General features: G+C 38.4%; 1 pseudogene; it reads left to right on the top strand.

Annotated features, from left to right (window-relative positions):
* Window positions 1-14,307, top strand: part of LOC118851033 — a 35,265-nt pseudogene extending 20,958 nt beyond the window's left edge.
* Window positions 14,308-19,857: the final 5,550 nt, after the last annotated feature.

Below are 19,857 nucleotides of genomic sequence, written 5' to 3'. Positions count from 1 at the left end.
TACCTGGAGATGACAGACAAGGGAGGTCTAGGGCAATAGATTTGGGTACAGATATTTTGATAGGATTGAAGTGGGAAGTGGCTGGGGGAAATCTGGGACAGACAATGGGAGGTAACAGACTTGGATATGAAAAACTTAAGGCCTCAAATGAAAGCCAGATCAAGTAGGAAGATTCAAGGTGGGGTTCAAGGGAGTTCCCAGATTCTATACCCCATCAGTATGGGAAGAGACTGTGGAGCATGTGTAGACTATTCTGTAAAGCTTCTAATTAGCTAACCATAAGGTGAAGAAGATGTAGCTTTTTGGTAGTCAGAAAGGAAGAACAAGTAGCTGAAGTCTGTTAGTTTCAGGACTTCCTCTTTACCTCATTTGGTGAGTCTTTGGTTCCTGGAAAAACCATGGTAAGATTAAATTCCTTAGGGCCTTTTCCCCTCTGAGATCATTTGGCTCTAAGAAACAGGCTCTGATCCTTGGTCTTTTCAAATTTTTTTTTCACTGTTATAAGCTGAAAGGTCTGGAGAGCAAACCAAAGAATCTAGGAGTTGGAATCCAGGCCCAGCATTGCAGCCAGCCCAACACTGATGCCCTGAGGAGCATGGAGTAACCTCAAGAGAGGTTATATCCTTTGAGACATCAGACCTGTGGCAACAAAGCAACCAGTCCTCTAGAAATGATGCAACATTTAGACTTGACCTAGGTGGGATTGATGTAAGTAGGAACTAAGCTAAGTGGAACTTACTCTTCCCCAGGAACCAAAGTAGTATGGGGGAGAGTATGTCTTTAGGTATTAGAGGAAATATTTATATATTTGTTGTTGTTTTTTTTAAAGTAAATTGACCTTGTAAAAACTAATTGATGTTAAGCATTTAAATAGAACCAGGATGGGCCCTTTAACAGTGAAAGGAATGTAGCCAGTGTAGGCTCAAGCCAATGACAGTAGGCAAAGAGAAAATCCGAACCTTTCAGGAATACCTTTTGGAACCTTAAGGGGAGATATACTCATCACAAAAGGATATCAATTCTCAGATAACCTGAGAAGTGGAGACATTTTCCCAACCCTTTACCATTTTTTTTTGGAAGTAATTCTGTTTGTATCTTGAGCATAGAAAACAATTACTTATCTGAGGCAGAAAAACATCATACACATGATGCAGAACACTGCAAAATTCTACCACTTCTCCATTTTTTTTTCCAATCAAGAGCCCAAGTCTTATATTTCTTACTAATAACTGCTTTGGCTAACCCTCCAAGAGAACTACTTTAGCAACTCTGGAATAACTAGGTATAGCCAAGTACATTTTAGGAAGTGCATAGATAAACTAAAGTATATCCAAAAAAAATTACCAAGATAGTGAGATGAGTGGTGACCATGACAAATGAGATTTACTTAAAGAGCTAGAGATCATTAACCTAGAGAAGGGAAGACTTAGGGGGGACATGTTAATAGTTTTCATGTATTTGAAGGGCTATCAAATGAAAAAGTTAATTATATTTGCTCTGCTCATCCCCGGAGGACAGAATTAGGAACAATGCCTAGAAGTTTCAGAGGGTTTAGGTTTGATGTAAATCTCACATAAAGAATACTCTTAGGTGAGCCAATAGGGGCTGGGGCATTTACCCCATCCTGACCTATACTAATCACTGTGGTATGTGAACATATTTCAGTGCTAGAGAGCCTGGCTGTTAATGAAAGTGGTTCCTTTTCTTCATATTAATTAGATCATTAACAACCCAGCCCCCACTCCCAATATCCCAGGTACCCATGCTAATTATAGTAAATGATAACACCACCAACACCACCACCAAAGGGCACTCAGTGTATGATATGAATCAAGTATGGGACAGATAGTTTATTCCTACTCACAAAAAGGAATGATAAACATAAAGTAATCAGCTCAAATTAAGAGAATGATTAGAATAGAAATCAGTAACAATTTATAACTCCAGTTACAATTTGTTAAGAGGCTAATTAAACTTCATCAGAGCATAGAAAAGTTTTGGAAGAATGCTAATCGGGAATTTTATGTTTCAACTTGGCATTGCACTGTCTAACTACTCCCAACACCAATGTGCTTTTAACATGGGCCATACTTGGGCCAATTCTATTGTCAGCAACCATTTGCTCTCAATCTCCCTGTTATTAGCCACCACTAAGTTTCAGGGACCTCTATCATGCCACTATTAGGTTCTAACAATGATGTGAACTCTGAATCTTTTGAACTCACAAAATCCTCAGGACATACTATGCTTGAAGTATCCAGTAACCTAAGGTCAGGAAAGAACAAAGACAGAATGGACAAAGGCAACCAGAAGCCAGCCTAGCTGAGTTTATATTCCATGCAGCCCTTCCTTCCTAGAGAGCCAAAGCACAAATCACAGTACTAGCCACATGGAAGAGTCAGAAGTCAGAGGGTTGAGCCAGAAATGGCTTTTTTTTTTTTTTTTGCAGACACAGCACCCTGCTGCCTTTCCCTGATGTTGTCACAAGATAGGTAAAGGTCTAATGGATAACTCAGGGTTTTCCACATAATTCTAAATGGCTATGTGTTTTTAATGTACCATATGACTGGAAGCATGCAGGAACTCTGTCTTTCCTAAAAGTCCAAGCAATGAGTCACCATGTCCTTAGAGTCTCCGGAAGTTTCCAGTGGATTTCTGGGTGACTATTCCTCTATAATGTCCCCTATAGGCTCATTCAGCCCTAATGCAAAAAAAAAAAAAAAGACTAACAGTAAGAGGTATCCAAGGTAGAATAGGCTACCTTGAGAGGTAATGATTTTCCCTTACTTGAGATCTTTAAGCAGAGTAAATGGCTACTCATATGGGATGGTGTAGAAGGGATTCATGAAAACACAGGATGTGAGCTTACAGCCAGGAATAACTTACCCAGGAAAACTGAGTACAATGCTTCAGGGGGAAAAATGGATTTTTAATGAAATAGAGGACTTTCAAGCATTCCTAATGAAAAGACCAGAGTTGCAGAGAAACTTTGAAGTTCAAACATAGGAGTTCAGAGAAACATAAAAAAGTAAATGTGAATGAATAATGATAAAAGACTAGACAATGATAAACTGTTTACATTCAAATATGAGGAGATGATATATGTGTCCCTTCTGAACTTAAAAATAAATAGAGTTCATAGAGGTAGTCCAATTAGATAAGGCCTGGAAGTGGTTCTGTTATGTCTTGATGTTCTTAAAGAAAGAATGGAAAAAGAGGGGAAGAAAATACACTGAGTGGAGGGAGGAGGGAAGGAAGATTAGGAAAAATTGATTCACATAATCGAGGTACATGAATAAACATTTATACAAACAAGGTAGAAGGGAGCAGCTTATAACTTGAACCTCACTCTCATCTGGTCAAAAAAGGGAAGAATACACACGTACACAACTGGGTACAGAGATACATTTCACTCAACAGGGAAATAGGAGGGAAAGGGAAGAAAGGAGGAGGGAAAATTTGAGGTAGTCTAGATTAAGAGAGGGATTCATCCTAAGTAAAACAAACTTTAAAGATGTACAAAAAATATTAATAGCTCTTTTTGAGGTGGCAAAGAATTAGAATCTGAGGGGACTTCTTTAAGTTGGGGAATAAATGAATGAGTTATGGTATTTAAATGTTATGGAACATTATTGTGTTAAACTATCAGCATAATGACTAACAAGGATTCCAGAGGACTAATAACAAAATATGCTACCGTAATAACAAGCAGGGTGGGACTTTTTTCGTTGTGTTTTGTTTTGGAGTGCTTCTCAGCACTAAGGCAATTAAGTGCCTTTGATGAGTCTTGCCTTTATTTGAATCAAGAGTCATTGATTGGAACAATATATATGATGTGGTGCTAACGATCAAAGATCTTTCCCACACCCTTTTACTAAGTAGAATGCTAAGCCTTAGGCCTATACCCTTTTGCTAAGAAGGCACTAAGCCCTAGGGCCCTAAACAGGGTATATATCTGTTTCTATATCTACATATCTATATATCTATATATATATAGATATATCTATATCTATCTATATATATCTATATCTATATATCTATATATATGCTCTGAGGCTGGCATTTTGCTTTGGGGGCACACTCATTGGAAGAGTGTTAGGTAGCCATTAAAGAACACTCCGCTGATTTTGAAAATCCAGATGTTGGTGCTTCTCTCTCTGGTAACTGTGTATGTATTGTTATAGTCAGACCTCCTGCCTGTTGATTGGTATTTATTTGCTCTGTTTATATAATTTCTGCTTGTAATTTCTGTTTGTGTTTTCTCTAAAGTTCAGGGTGCTGGCTTTCCCCCCTGAACTAAATGAATGATATATGTATGTTTAATTCAAGTGAGATTGTTAACCCCTTAAAGTTGCTTTCCTTAGAAAAGCAGATCAAAGATCCTGTGCTAGCAGCCCTCTTATATGCTGATGTTATTGGCCATACACAGCCACAGTAGTTGCAAGTAACATTGTTGTTACAGCTACCCAACTCCAGTGTCCTGTGGCTCAAAGAGAGGGAAGAGTAAATACATCTCTAGCATCTCCTCCTACTTTTCTCCAACTGAGATTTTAATTCCTGCCAAGAGGAGAACGAGTAAGTTGAATAGAAGCTGGCCACTCTGCTTTCCTCAGAGAGAGGGTATACTGGGATAGAATTATATTTATCTGCTTCATTAAATATTATTAGTCTAGAGAATGCAGTTTTCAGATTCAAGCTAAACTCCTGATGGCTGTTTCTTAATAGAGGAGTAAACCAAGCTCTATATATCCAGGACTTGACTTCCTTCCCAACAAATACCAATTCCATCATGAACACACACAACAAAAAGCAAAAAAATTCATTTATACAAGTCACCTGCAAAACAAAAATCAAAGAAAATATATGTATGAGAATAGAGAGGTAAAGGACTCAGAATAAAGAATGAGACAAATTTTGGGGGCACATGACCAATGTGGAAATTTGTTTTGATTGACTATACCTGTTTGTAAGAGGTTTTGTTTTTCTGTGTTCTCATTTGAAGAGTAGGGTTAGTGTAGGAGGGTAAGAAAGGAGAACTTGGCTAATTAAAACAAATTAAGTACTTTACAAAAAAGAAGAAAGGATTCATGATAAAATCTACAAGTTAGACACATGACCTCTGAGTCCCAACCTCTGGACTCTGAGGGTTTTCCAACTCAAATCCTGTGGAAATTGAGTTCCAAAATATACAGATAGTAACTGATCACCAGCTACCATTAAAGAATATGTCCTCTTCCCAACTTCTTCATTTTTATGGATGCTACCACAATCCTAACATTCATCCCAGATCAAAACCGGATTCATCTTTGGCTCTTTCCTCTTCCTTACTCCTCATAGCTGATCAATTGACTATTCACACTGCTGTCCTCCTATTACAGGCTCTCACCACCTCTTGCCCATTCTAATAGCCTTAGAAGTCAGCTTCAAATTCATATTCCTGATATCAACTGCAAAGAATGGAAGGAGAGTATGGAAGGTCATTTTGGATTGATTTAATCTAGTTAAAAGTAGAATACTAAAGTTTTTTAAAAAGGAATTAGAATACTATTATACCAAGTCTATCCTAATTACTCGCTATTTAGCACATAATCCCTTTAAATCTTATATGCAATATGGTTTAATGGACAGAGAACTAGCCTTAAACCAGGGAGACCTGAAATCAAATTCCACATCCAACACCTACTGGCTATGTGACCCTGAGCAAGTTATTTAATGCTTCAGTATTCTGAAGAACTCTAAATTGAAAAGAAAGTACATGCCTGCAATGGTAGAAGGAGTTTCTTAATCCAGGGAACTCTCTAAGCCAAGGAAATTACAGGCCCAGTCCCTGCCTCTATCCTTATCTCTATATATAGCATATTCATAACCCCCTAACCTTACCTCTCAAGTACCCTTTAACTTGAGACATCTAGCTTTGGAGTACCCTCCTTATTATGTTCCAAGAAGCAGACTGGGAAATCTATATTAAAAACTGATATTCTTAGGGCTTTATTTCTTTATAATCCTAATCAAATAACCACTTCATTCCCATGGGCAAGTGGTTACCTGTGAGACTGGGATAATCAGATATACCCATGCTTACTGGGTACATTACAAATTAGTGTTATCCAATTTCAACTGGGCTTTCACTGAAATAATGCAATCCTTTTATTCCTTTTAATTGTTCCTCTACCTCAATACCCACAAAAGTTTTTCTAAACCTTTTTTATCCTCAACCTCTCCTCCCACACCAGCCCCCTTCCTCCTCACCCCCCTTAGCCAAGGACCTAGCCACTTACCTTATTGAGAAAGTTGATATCATTCCCCATGAGCTTTTTCTTTGCCCCTTCTCTTTATCTTGAAACACCTTGAAATTATCCCCCACTCTCTCCCCCTTGCCTCTAGTCTCTAAAAATTGAATAACCTTTCTCCTTTCAAAGGTTCTACATATACCATTGCTCCTATTCCCTCTCATCTTTTCTAACAGATGGAAACCTCAATGAGGACCTCTCTCTAATCGTCAATGCTTCCCTGCCTACTTGTTCCTTTCCTACTTCCTTAAAAGATGTCCAAGTCTTCTCCATCCTTTAAAAAAAAAAAACCTTCAATAAACCCTACAATCCTCTTAAGCGATTGTCTTACATCTTATCCCATTCCTAGAAAAAGCTGGCTATATTCAGTGCCTTCACCACTTGTCCTTTTACTCATCTCTCTACTCTTTGCAATTCTCAACCCTCTGGCTTCAGACCTCATCACTCAATGAACTCTCCAAAGTTAACAAAAATCTTTTTAATTGCCAAATCTGATGGCATTTCTTCAAGTTATCAAACTTCTCAACCTATCAGCTGTATTTGACCCTGCTAACTACTCACTCCTGGATACTTCTTCCTTACCAAGTTTTTGTGACCATATCTCCTCCTAACTGCTTCTTGTCCATATCTTTTTCTGACTCATCATTCATATCCATTCCCCTAACTCTCTCTATACTCTATCCTGGTGATCTCATCAGTTTCCATGAGTCTAATCAGCATCTCTATGCATATGACTCACAGATCTATATATCAAGTTCAAGTCTCTCCCCTGAACATCAGTCTTGAAAGACCAGTTGCGTTTTGGACATTTTGATCTAGATATACCAGAAACACCTCAAACTCAGCATATCCAAAACAAAATCCATTATCTCCACATTCCCATTTACCCCTTCTTCCAAATCCTTATTTCTTTTTAAAAATATTTTTATTCTTAATGTAATGAATGACTCCCCCAGATCCACATTTCCACATACAAAGTGGAACAGAAAAGAGGGATTATATGTGAGGTCACACATTTATATATGTACAGCTTGCTTTAAACAAAATAAGTTGTCCTGTTTGTTTCCTTCTGAATTTCCTTCTGTTCTCTTCAATGCATCTTTAAAATGTTTCATTGACTCTTTTTTTTTCTTATTTTTTGGCAGCACAATTGCTAACTCCTCTCTCCTTCCCAAGTCCAACCCTCAAATTTTAAAACAAGCCACAAACCTTGTTAAAAAAATATGCATAGTCAAGCAAAACAAATCTACACATTTGCCATGTGTTTTTTTAAAATGTATGTATCACAGCACACCTTGAGGTTAATCTCCCTTTTTCAGGAGGTGAGTATTTTACTACAATACTAATCCTTTGGAGTCCTGGTTGGTCACTGAATTAACCAGAAGCCTGATTAAGTCTTTTTTTCACTTTTGTTTCTTTTTTAAAAAATTTAATTACATGTAAAAACAATTTTTAACATTCACTTTTAAAAATTTTGTGTTCCGAGTTTCCTCCCTCCTTTCCTCCCCCCACCCCAGACAACAAGCAATTTGATATAGGTTATACATGTGCAGTCATGCCAAACATATTTCCATATTAGGCATGTTGTGAAAGAAAACACAGACCAAAAAAACAAACAAACCCAAGAAAAATAAAGTCAAAAAATATGTCTTGTTATGCATTCAGACTTCATGATTTCTTTCTCTGGAAGTAGGTAGCATTTTTCATCATAAGTCCTTCAGAATTGCCTTGAATCTTTGTATTGCTGAGAATAACTAAATGATTCATGGTTGAGCATTTGTTCAATATTGTTTTTATTGTTTTCTTGGTTTTGTTCACTTCTCTTTGCATCAGTTCATGTAAGGTTTTTCTGGAAGCATCAACAATGCTTTAGTGTCCCAATTTTCCCATATCCCCTCCGACATGTGTTATTTTCCTTTTCTGTCAGATTAGCCAATCTGATAGGTATGAAATGGTACCTCCGAGTTGTTTTAATTTGCATTTCACTAATCAATAGTGATTTTGAGCATTTTTCAACATGACTATAGATAGCTTTGATTTCTTCATCTGCAAACTGTCTTTTCAAATCCTTTGATCATTTATCAATTGGGGGATGACTTGAATTCTCACAAATTTGACTCATTTCTCTATATATTTGAGAAACGAAGCCCTTATCAGAGAAACTTGCTGTAAAATTTTTTCATGGTTATGATTACTGTGTATTTTCCTCTATCCTATTTTTTCCTGTTTACCTTTCTCTCCCTCTCTCTCCTTTTACCCTGTTCCTTCTCAAAAGTATTGTACTTCTGACTACCACCTCCCCTAATCTGTCCTCCCTTCTCTCATTCCCCCTACCCTTCACTTTTCCCCTTCCCCTCCTATATTACTGTAGGGTGATAGATTTCTATACCCATGTGAGTGAATATGTTATGCCTTCTTTGAACCAATTCTGAAAAGAGTAATGTTAAAGTGTTGTACACACTGCCCCCCCACCCCCACCATCTTCCCCTCTACTATAAAAGCTCTTTTGAGCCTCTTTTATGTAAGATAGTTTACCCCATTCTACCTCTCCCTTCCCCCTTCTCCCAGTGCATCCCTCTTTCTCACCCCTTAATTTTATTTTTTTAGATATCATCCCATCCTAGTCAACTCACACCTGTGCCCTCTATGTACATTCCTTCTAACTGCTCCAATAATGATAAAGTTCTTAGGAATTATAAACATCATCTTCCTGTGTAGGAATGTAAACAGTTTAACCTCACTGAATCCCTTATGATTTCTCTTTCCTGTTTATCTTTTCATGCTTCTCTTGAGTCTTGTATTTGAAAGTTAAATTTCCCACTCAGCTCTGGTCTTTTCATCAGTAATGCTTGAAAGTCCTCTATTTCATTAAATATCCATTCCTCTCTGTCCCACCTCCCCCTCCGCCAGAGGATTATATTCAGTTTAACTGGGTAGGTGGTTCTTGATTGTAATCTTGGCTCTTTTGACCGTCAGAATGTCATATTCTAAGCTCTTTGATCCTTTAACATAAAAGCTGCTAATTCTTGTGTTATCCTGACTGTGGCTCCATAATATTTGACTTATTTCTTTATTGCAGCTTGCGATATTTTCTCCTTGACCTGGGAGCTCTGGAATTTGGTTATAATATTCCTGGGAGTTTTCATTTTGGGATCTTTTTCAGGAGGTGATTGGTGAATTCTTTCAATTTCTGTTTTACTCTCTGGTTCTAGGATCTCAGGGAAGTTTTCCTTGATAATTTCTTGAAATATGATGTCTAGGCTATTTTTTTGATCAGGACTCTCATTTAGTCTAATAATTCTTAAATCACCTCTACTTACTCTATTTTCCAGGTCAATTGTTTTTGCAATGAAATATTTCACATTTTCTTCTACTTTTTCTTTTTTTAAAATTTTGTTTGCTTCTTGATGTCTCATGGAGTCATTAGCCTACAGTTGCTCCACTCTGATTTTTAAGGAATTATTTTCTCCAGTCAGTTTTTGTACCTTCTTTTCCATTTGGCCAATTCTACTTTTCAAAGGAGTTCTTTTCTTCAGTGATTTCATGCATACTTTTGCATTTGGCCAATTCTGCTTTTTAAGGAGTTCTTTTCTCCAGTGAATTTTTGTGCCACTTTTAGCATTTGGACTTTTCTATTTTTTAATGTGTTATTTTCCTCAGTATTTTTTGGTGTCTCCTTTACCAAGCTATTGACCCTTTTTTCACTATTTCTTTGAATTACTCATTTCTTTTCCCATTTTTCCTCTTCCCCTCTTATGTGATTTCTAAAATCCAAGAGATCTTCCAGGAATTCTTTCTTTTGGGCCTGAGGTCAATTTACATTTTTCTTTGAGGCTATGGATATAGCTATTTTGACTTTGTGGTCTTCTTCTGAATTTGTATTTTTATCTTTGTCACCATAGTAATTTTCTATGGTCAGGTTCCTTTGTTGTTGTTTGCTCATTTTTCCAGACTCTTTCTTGATTTTTAACTTTATATTAACATTGGGTTCTGCTCCAGGTTGGAGGGGGGCCTATCCCATACTTCAGGTTTTATTTTCAGAGCTCTTTCTCGGGGGTCTGTAAGTTTTGAGTTCTTCAGATCCCCTCTACTCACACAGCCACTACCTTTGACCCTCCTGACCTCTTTCCCAAATGATTTCATTATTTCAGAGAATGTACTCTCTTTTCATCTCCTACTCACAGAATCCCTTCCTTCAAGATGTCCCTCAAGCACCACTTTCTACATAAAATCTTTTTTGGAACCCTTACTAGTGCTCTTCCCACCAAACTATCTTTTATTTAACTACTTTGTATTTATTTGCATTTATTCTCTTTGTATTTTTTCAATATGTACGTACATATGTTGAGTTGTCTGTAAGAATTTAAGGTCCTCTGAGACTGGCAACCCTAATGGAGTAGAAGGAAGCAGGTCTCTTCTGCTACCATTCCAACAGAGTTTTATGATATGCATCAGATAGAGCAGTGATTAGGAAATCCAAGGAGAAACCATAGCAAGTCATCTTTTTTCAGCCCAGGTCAGCATAGGAAGACAGCAAGAGATCTGTGGGCATTGGGGAAAGGATCCAAACAGGAAGGTCCCAGAAGAGCCTTTGAGCATGGGGACTGGGGATCTGTAGCTGTGTCACTCCGACCTTGGAGCTAGCTCACTGATATTGTACGCACTGAGGTGAGGGAATTATGGCAAGGAGAGGGGTGGTTGGTTGGGATCTAGTTCATACCTGGCCTAAGGCTGTTTACTGGGCAAGGAGCAAGAACAGAAACAAACAGTAGGTAACCTAAGGTTGTATACTGGAAAAAGAGCAAGAGCAGAAAGGAACAGTAAGTATGCTAACCTGGGAGCAGGGTCATGGATCCAACCCACAGACTTGGCCCTTTAACTGAGTAACTGGGACAAAGAGCTGAGACCAAAGCAGGAAAGGAGTGAATAAATGAGAAAGGGAAGGGGCCTGCATATGGTCAATCTGCACCTATAGAACCTTCCAGCTAGCTCACAGGAGCTGCTGCCAATAGCAGTCTTTTGTTGATCTTCAGTCATGTCTGACTCCTCATGACCCCATTTGGAGTTTTCTTGGCAAAGATACTGGAGTGGTTTGCCATTTCCTTCTCCAGCTCATTTTACAGAAAAAGAAACTGAGGCAAAGAGGGTTGAGTAACTTGGCCAGAGTCACTCAGCTAGTAAGTATCTGAGGCCAGGTTTGAACTCAGGAAGATCAGTTTTCACCTAGCTGCCCCAATAGCAGTCTACAGGAGCTCTGACTAGAGATTCTCTGCAGTTATGTTACTCAGACCCAAAACCAAAACAGGGCCAAGAACATGTAAAACTGGACCACAATCAGACTTTACCCTAGATGAGACCACTTAGGGAGCACTGAAAATTTGCATATTCCCAGTCTGAGCCACTCCTGAGATCCTTGAAGAACAGAGCACTCACCAGTTAGAGAGAGAAGCAGCAGGACCCCAGGAATACAAATCAGGATCAAACAATGCCTTGACATTCTCCCTAAAAATGAACAGATCTTGGACCTAACACAAAGTCCTAATTTGAGGAGATCAAAGTTTGGAAGAATGAATAATTTTTAAAAGGGTTCCATGATCAAGAATTACAATAGTACCAGGGATGCCCAGGACATAAACCCAGAGGAGAATAAATCCAAGCCATCTATAAACAAAGACTTACAGTGATACACAGCTTAGGACAACTGGAATTCTTGGAAGAAAAGATATATGAGGGTTTTTTTTGAGAGTTTAGAATTATATTATAAACTAAATGAGAGCATCAGAGAAAAGAATTAGACAAGAAATTAAAGCTTTGGAGAAAAGACTTAGGAGAATTAACATCTTAGTACAAGAGATATAAAACCTCTCCCAAGTAACAGACTCCACGAAAATTAGAATGGACTGAACAAGTTAATGACTGTGAGGCATCATGAAATGTTAAAAACCAAATGAAAAGACTAAAAAAAATAGAAGAAAACATATGATATCTCATATAAGAAACTGACTTGGAAATTAGATTGAGGAGAAATAATTTTAAAATTATTGGACTATCTGAAAGCCATTACAAGAAAGAGAGGGAGAGAGATAGAGATAGAGATACAGGGACAGAGAGACAGAGAGAGGAAAGACAGAGAGAGAGAGAGAGAGAGAGAGAGTCAGACTAGATATCATATTTTAAGAAATCATGAAAGCATTTTAGACCTTTCAGCTCAGACTTGTCTCTCAGTTTGCCTCTCCCTCAGCTTGCCCAGCCTGCTCCTCTCATACCTACTCTTGCCTCACATACCTGAGGCATTCTTGCTCTGCTCACAAACCCGGCTCTCCAAGTCATCTACCTGCAACAGCTTTGCCTTTCATCCTTAATAGGGATCAGCTTCACAGACAAAGAAAGCTCCATCCTCTTCCCTGAATCCCACTGGAGTCAGGACCAGTAAGACAGTGCAAATAATTTTAGGGGCTCTCAGAGCTGGTAAAACGCAAAGCAGTGAATGGACCAGGCCTCACCACTTTGAAAGTGGAGGCTTGCTGAAGGAGAATCCCAAGTACTTTGTCATCTTCCTCATTCAGTACCACCATATCTGATAAATTTAAAAGAAAACACAGGTCTCCTTCTAGACAGCTGGGGTGGGGATTTGTATAAGAATATTCAGGACAGGGAAGCTCTGAAGCTTGAGGGGAAATATTTTATTGAGGGGGAAATATATTCATATACCTTTCACGTATTGGCTTTCTTTGCAGCATGTGATGGCAGAGTAAATGCAAACTTGGCACAGCAGTGAGCCAACAAATACAGATAACCTAAGCCTGCTGTTTCTATGGCTTTCAAATTACTACGGAAAACACATTCTGAAATGTAGTCTCCTCATTGACACTTATATTAAAGACTCAAAAGAAATGGAATTTCTCTTCAATGGCACTGAAACACTACCTTACATTTAAAAGAAACCGGGACTGTGCTGGACTGGGGACAAAGAAGCAACATATGGTGAATGTGTGGTAGCCTTTGCAGCTGTTGAAGGAATCTTTTCTGATACTTTTGCATCGATATTCTGGCTCAAGAAAGGTTTAATGGTAGGATTAGCTTTTTCCAATGAACTTCTTAGTAAAGATGAGACTTTATTACGCTGTGGCTTCACCCGCTCAATGTTCAAACAACTAGTAAGCAAACCTTCAGAAGAAAAAGCAAAATGAATAATCATCGATGTTGCTAAAATAGAACAGGAGTTTCTAATTGTGACTTTGACTGTGAAGTTGATCAGAATGAATTGCACTTTAATGAAGCAGCCCACTAATTTGTAGCAGACAGAGATGTTGGAACTGGGCTTTTGCAAGCTTTTTAAAAATAGATTTTATCGATATTGTTTGTTTTTCTATTTCCAAAATTTCTCACAGTATCCCTCTCCCTTTGCCTCCCAGAGAGTCATTCCATATAATGACATTTTTTAAAGAAAAAATAAAGAGGAGGGAAGAAGAGGAAAAAAAAAACAGAAAAACCGACACATTGAAAAGTCTGAAAATATATGCAATGTTCCACACTTGTGACTCTCCTTCCATGGCAAAGGAGTCAGGCTTGTATCTTTCTATAAATCTTCATTGAGGTCACGCTTATTCTCTATAATTTTGCAAGATTAATTTTATTTTGTAATTGTTTCTGTTTACATTGTTGTAGTAATTGTGTATATTTTTTCTTAGTTCTGCTTATTTTGTGCTTTATCAGTTCATGTAAGTTTTTCCATGCTTCTTTGTATCCATCATGTTTGTAATTTTTTACAGCACAAGAATATTCTATTATATTCATGTTCCACAATTTGTTTAGCACTTTCCCAGTTGATGACATCTTTGTCTCTAGTTCCCTGTTTAGCAAAATTTTTAAAGTAGAAAATCCATTTGGCTATATGGAGAAGATTTCATTAGAAGGGAGAATGAACTTCTTTGGGAAGAAAGTAAGAGAATATTAGAGGATAAGAGTGATGTCAAGTCCAGCTAAGGATTCTTTTGCTTCAGATATAGACTTCTAGATGAACTGAAGGCATGTTATTATTTAGTTGGGTTTTTTTCCCTTCACCAGAAAAAAAAATGCTTGTGTTAACTTTCTTGGGTTTTTTTTAAGCATGAAAATTTTTTAAAACATTAATTATTTATTTAATTTTAACATTTTGAGTTCCAAATTTTCTCCTTCTCCCTAGCCACTCTCCTACCCACCGAGAAGGTGTAACTTGCAGCTGCTGTGGGGGTATAAGATCAATAATACCAGCACACAGGAGGGCTGATAGCACAGGTTCTTTGATCTGCTTTCCTAAAGGAAAGCAACTTTAAAGGGGTCAACAATCTTACTTTAATTAAACATATATATATTTCACTTAGTTCAGTAGTTCAGGAGAAAAGTCAGCACCCTGAACTTCAGAGAAAATAAAAACAGAAATTACAAGCAGAAATTACTTAAACAGAGCAAATACAAACAGCAAAGACCAACCAACAAGGCTTCTAACAGTCTGACCAAAAGCAATACATACATACATAGTTACCAGAAAGAGACATCTGGGTTTTTTTTAAATTTATTTATTTAATTTATTTAATATTTAGTTTTCAGCATTGATTTTCACAAGAGTTTGAATTACGAATTTTCTCCCTATTTCTACCCTCTCACCCACTCCAAGATGGCATATATTCTGGTTGCCCCATTCCCCAGTTAGCCCTCCCTTCTGTCACCTCACTCCCCTCCCATCCCCTTTTCCCTTCCTTTCTTCTAGGGCAAGATAAATTTCTACACCCCATTGCCTGTGTATCTTATTTCCTAGTTGCATGCAAAAACTTTTTTTTTGGTGTTTTTGAACACCTGTTTTTAAAACTTTGAGTTCCAAATTCTCTCCCCTCTTCCCTCCCCACCCACCCTCCCTAAGAAGGCAAGCAATTCAACATAGGCCAAATGAGTATCATTATGTAAAACCCTTCCACAATACTCATGTTGTGAAAGACTAACTATATTTTGCTCCTTCCCAACCCATCCCCCTTTATTGAATTTTCTCCCTTGACCCTGTCCCTTTTCAAAAGTGTTTGTTTTTGATTACCTCCTCCCCCTATTTGCCTTCCCTTCTATCGTCCCCCCTTTTTTATTTTCTTCCTCCTTCTTTCCTGTGGGTAAGATACCGAATTGACTGTGTATGGTATTCCCTCCTCAGGTCAATTCTAATGAGAGCAAGATTCACTCATTCCCCCTCACCTGCCCCCTCTTCCCTTCCTACAGAACTACTTTTTCTTGCCACTTTTATGTGAGATATTTTACCCCATTCTATCTCTCCCTTTCTCCCTCTCTCAATATATTCCTCTCTCATCCCTTAATTTTATTTTTTTTAGATATAATCCCTTCATATTCAACTCACCCTGTGCCCCCTGCCTATATATATACACATACATATATACATACACACACAATATATACATATATATTATATATATTTATATATATAAAATATATATATATATATATATATATATATATATATATATATGCATATTCCCTTCAGCTACCCTAATACTGAGGTCTCATGAATCATACACATCATCTTTCCATGTAGGAATGTAAACAAAACAGTTCAACTTTAGCAAGTCCCTTGTGATTTCTCTTTCTTGTTTACCTTTTCATGCTTCTCTTGATTCTTGTGTTTGAAAGTCAAATTTTCTATTCAGCTCTGGTCTTTTCACTGAGAGAGCTTGAAAGTCCTCTATTTTATTGAAAATCCGTATTTTGCCTTGGAGCATGATACTCAGTTTTGCTGGGTAGGTGATTCTTGGTTTTAATCCTAGCTCCATTGACCTCTGGAATATCATATTCCAAGCCCTTAAATCCCTTAATGTAGAAGCTGCTAGATCTTGTGTTATCCTGATTCTGTTTCCACAATATTCAAATTGTTTCTTTCTGGCTGCTTGCAGCATTTTCTCCTTGACCTGGGAGCTCTGGAATTTGGCAACAATATTCCTAGGCATTTTCTTTTGGATCTTTTTGAGGAGGCAATCTGTGGATTCTTTCAATTTCTATTTTACCCTCTGGCTCTAGAATATCAGGGCAATTCTCTTTGATTTCTTGAAAGATGATATCTAGGCTCTTTTTTTGATCATGGCTTTCAGGTAGTCCAATAATTTTTAAATTATCTCTCCTGGATCTATTTTCCAGGTCAGTGGATTTTTCCAATGAGATATTTCACATTGTCTTCTACTTTTTCATTCCTTTGGTTCTATTTTATAATATCTCGACTTCTCATACAGCTTCCATTTGCTCCTATCTAATTTTTAAGGTAGTATTTTCTTCAGTGGTCTTTTGGACCTCCTTTTCCATTTGGCTAATTCTGCCTTCCAAGGCCTTCTTCTCCTCATTGACTTTGTGGAGCTCTTTTGCCATTTGAGTTAGTCTATTTTTTAAGGTGGTGTTTTCTTCAGTATATTTTTGGGTCTCCTTTAGCAAGTCATTGACTTGTTTTTCATGGTTTTCTCACATCCTTCTCATTTCTCTTCCCAATTTTTACTCTACTTCTCTAACTTGCCTTTCCAAATCCTTTTTGAGCTCTTCCATGGCCTGAGACCAGTTCATATTTTTCTTGGAGGCTTTCAATCTAGGCTCTTTGACTTTGTTGACTTCTTCTGGCTGTATGTTTTGGTCTTCTTTGTGACCAAAGAAAGACTCCAAAGTCTGAGACTGAATCTGAATCCATTTTCCCTGCATGGCCATGTTCCCAGCCAACTTACTTGAGCATTGAGTTTTTTGTCAGGGTATGACTGCTTGTAGAGTAAAGAGTACTTTGTTCCAAGCTTGAGGGGATGCGCCATTGATTTCAGAGCTGCTTCTATACAGCCAGCTTTGCCACACCAGCACTCCTCCTCCCCCAAGAACCACCAACCTGGACCTGAGTCAGATCTTAAGCAGGCTCTGCAGTCCTGCTCTGATCTGCCACTTAATTCCTCCCACCAGGTGGGTCTGGGGCCAGAAGCAACTGCAGCTGTAGTTCTGTAGCTGTACCACCCCTGCTGCCCCTGGGGTGGTGGCTGAACATCAAACTCCTTTCACTCTATCCCCTGCAGCCTTTCCCACTAACCTTCTCAGTTGTCTTTGGTGTCTACAGGTTGAGAAGTCTGGTAACTGCCACAGCTCACTGATTCAGTGTGCTAGGGCCTGTTCTGTCCAGCTCCTGGTCTGGTTGGTCCGGACGCAGCCCACACTGGGCTCTGCTCCCCTCTGCTCCCAACTCCATGCGCAATAGACCTCACCCAGTGACCATCCAGGCTGTCCTGGGCTGGAGCCCTGCTTCCCTCTGCTATTTTGTGGGTTCTGCAGTTCTAGAATTTGTTCAGAGCCATTTTTTATAGGTTTTTGGAGGGATGTGGTGGGGAACTTAGCAAGTCCCTGCTTTCCAGCTGCCATCTTGGCTCCACCCCTGACATCTGGGGTTTTCAAAGCCAAGGGGCTCCTTAACAGCTACTCAGAGTCTCATCTGGCTACATCACATGCGTACTCTTCCCATGCATGAGCCCCAAAGCGAAATGCTAACCTCAGAGTATATATACACTTTTTCAGGACCTGAGGAGAAATGGACTTTTAATGAAATAGTGGACTTCCAAGAACTCCTAACGAAAAGTTAAAAAAAAGAAAAAACCAGAGTTGAAGAGGAACTTTGATATACTAACATTGGAGCAAAGAGAAACATAAGATAAAATATAAATAAGTAATTGTAAGGGATTTTAAAAGGATGAAGTATTTATAGTCTAATGGGGGAAATGATATAAAGGTATACTCAGTAAAAGGACAATTTAAAATTTTTGAGGATAGGAATTGTTTTATTCTTTTATTATAGTTGTATCTCCAGTGCCTAGTATGATGCCAGGCACACGATAGGTATCTGATTAATGTTTGTTGATTGATTGATGAAAATGAAAATAATTAAGTCCACCAAAGCAAAATAAAGGCATAGTCTGAAAAGCAAAACGAACCTGAGGATATTAGACGGAATAACACTAGGGTAGGGAATTAACAAACTGATGATCTTAATTATCACTTTATGAAACAGATATATTCCTGAAAAAATTGTGTACATAAATAGAATGTTCTAAATTCCATTCAACTTAGCTAATTTATTAAGGACCTTTTATACCTTATGCTAAGCATTGGAGAAACTAAAGCAAATATTTCCTGCTCTCGATTCAGTTCAATTTAATAATCATTTATTCACCACATATTATATCCATTCGAGGTATTATAGAACTACAAAACTATCTAACTCTAGTGTCACCCTGTTTTCACAAGCTCCCTCCCTGAATATCTCTGCTATGGTGATGAGAGACTCAGAATCCCAGAGTTTAACAGTTTTTGGAGACTGGATTTCTGGGACCATCTAGGACCGAGGCTTCCAGGAGAAAGGAGGACTAGCACAACTGCCATCTTTGTTTTCCACTAAGCAGGAAGAAGCACAGGCAGGGTGGAGTGGGTGATCTCTGGATGCTGGATCCCTTACCCTTACGTGTTTACCTTACATGGTCCAGTTGTAGACAATGGGAAATGGAAGCTGAGGAAAAGCTTTCTCTCCTCTCTCTAACCCCCAGACAAGAACTAATGATGAGATTGTAGAGTGACCAGGGGGATCATGAATTTCCCTTCACTTGCCTGTTAAAGGATTACCTCCAAGCTGGTGTTTCCATTAAGTCAGAAAATTTCTTCTTCTTTTGGGAGAGTGCTCAGCCCAAGAGAAGAACTTACTCACCTGGCATGGCATCCAGCGGAGCAAGCTGCCAAGTTATTCCCAAACTGTCTTCCCTGTTGCTCACTCTCCCTTCTTGTTCTCATTTTTATCCCTCCATCCTTTTATGTTTGTGAAAATGTGGCTGCTGCTACATCTTTGTCTGATGTGAGTAGAGATTTGGGGAGAAGTTTGGATCTTTGGAGAAGGACAGGAGATACAACCCTGCTTTGGTGAGACTGAGGCATGATGAAAAGAAGAGCAGGCACTGACTCTATGTGGAAATCCTAAACACAAATGGATTCATACTGAAATGACACCTCCCCCTAGATAAGTGCAAATTTCTATAAACAGAAGAGCCTAATAGCACAGAAAGAATAATAACATGTTCATATATACTCCTAGACTTAATAGAGCTAAACCGTTGAGGCAAAATCAAGCCAAGCCTGGAAAAGGAGGAATTGGGCTACTGATGGCCTACCCACCTGCTAAACCTCCTGGTACAAGGAAAACATTGTTTAAATACTGTACTTCCCTTAGAGGTGGGTGGTGTTAAAAAGGGTGAGGCCTTCACCTAGATTAGGAGCTCTGTCATCCTACCTTGCCCCTGCCTACCAGCCCTCTAGTCCAGATTACTGGTGGGACACTCATCAAAGGGAATCACATCTCCATAACAAAGTAACATTGTGAAATCCTTTAAAATCCTGCATGAAAAATAATCCCTTCCCTCAATCAGCTCTCATTCTCCTAAGACTGGAATTACAACATTGACAGAGAGATGGAATATTATGCAAACATAGAAGTGCTAAAGACTTTCTGCTGGAGATTGCACCTGAGAAAATGGCC

The sequence above is a fragment of the Trichosurus vulpecula genome, chromosome 5, assembly GCF_011100635.1.
Source record: "Trichosurus vulpecula isolate mTriVul1 chromosome 5, mTriVul1.pri, whole genome shotgun sequence".
Classification (NCBI taxonomy): Eukaryota; Metazoa; Chordata; class Mammalia; order Diprotodontia; family Phalangeridae; genus Trichosurus; species Trichosurus vulpecula.
Note: the sequence above shows the minus strand (reverse complement) of the source record. Positions and strands in the feature narration are given on the sequence as shown.